We start from the raw sequence: 1,510 nt of genomic DNA, 5'->3' as shown, positions 1-1,510 counted from the left end.
CCCGGCTGGTATTCAACCTCCCCAAATACTCGCATGTCACCCCTCTCCTTCGCACCCTGCACTGGCTCCCGATAGCAGCTCGCATCAGATTCAAGACCCTGGTGCTTGCATACCAGGCAGCTAAAGGGACAGCCCCTGCCTACCTGAAGGAAATGGTAACCCCCCAAACCCCTGCCCGCTCACTCCGCTCCTCCACCTCAGCTGGCCGACTGGCCCCACCTCCTCTACACAGCAGTCGGGCTGCCCGATCACGTCTCTTCACAACACTGGCTCCCCGCTGGTGGAATGAGCTCCCCACGGCCGTCAGAACGGCTGAGTCACTACCCATCTTCCGTCGTAGACTGAAGACCCATCTCTTCAGGTTACATCTTAACTGCTCCTCCTGAGACATCTTCTGACCCTCACCACTACGTCTCCTAAAGACACCCGCTTTCCCCTCTACTGTGTCCCTAAGAACTTTTATTGCCCCCCTTGTACTGTTTCTCAGTTTCTCCAGAAAAAAAAAAAAAGTTTTAGTAGAAGGCGATAGGGAGAAGGTTTTTTCTTCTATCAGTGGCCCCGGGCCCAAGCTAGATTACTCTTCCTGCAACGAATGGTGGATTGCTGATTCACATGCTTAGTATTCAAATGTATTGATTGTAAGTCGCTTTGGAATAAGGCGTCTGCTAAATGCCAAAAATGTAAATGTAATCGTGTCAGTTCTTGTAAATTAGCCTGCACCATAATTGTATAGCCTACATACTTTTTTAGATGAGATTTTAGATTAGATTCAGACAACGAAATGCAGTAAAAAGTGTGTCTGAAGAGGGATTCGAACCACCGATTTAAAATGACGAATAAAAACTATGGCAGCGGTCGATACCACTAGGCCATTGTGACGATATCACAGCTTGTAGCCTGCTGCTGATATCACCACAGTAGTAAATATTAATTTATTAAAATATGAACATATAACAATAACTGGGGCTAGTATGACCTACGCATTTAATCGGTCAGCAATTTCTTGCGAAACCATTTCCCTCGCCTTGTTAATTTTACATCTTATTTTTCCGTCTTCATAGAGATCAATAATTCGGAATGCTGCGCAAATGTAGAACCCCTGCAGAGTGGAGTATCTTCATTTCGACAGATCGACTCTTCGGGGCTCTTTATGTCGGCGTGCACGCGCCCATATCGAGGATTTCTAAGCCGGTGTTCTGTGAACACTGATGACACAAGCCTGATCCTCGTTCGAGGAATCACCTGAGGCTTGAATTCCAATCCCGAGTTGCCTGATCGCCTGATTTATTTCAATCGCCGATATACTAATCCACTTTAGTGGAACGGCCCCCTGCACTGGGAAAATAAAATCATCACTTTGTGCACTAATCTGTGGCTTGTCCTGGCTATTCTGCCTCCGCCTGCCGTCCACAATAATATCCTTATGAAATAATGAAATAGCCTAGAATATGCATGAATGTTTCCTATGCAACATAGAATTACAAACTATTACATGATAGTCGGGACGAAA

This window comes from Nansenia antarctica (assembly GCF_963989245.1).
Source record: "Nansenia antarctica genome assembly, chromosome: 2".
Taxonomy (NCBI): domain Eukaryota; kingdom Metazoa; phylum Chordata; class Actinopteri; order Argentiniformes; family Microstomatidae; genus Nansenia; species Nansenia antarctica.
Note: the sequence above shows the minus strand (reverse complement) of the source record.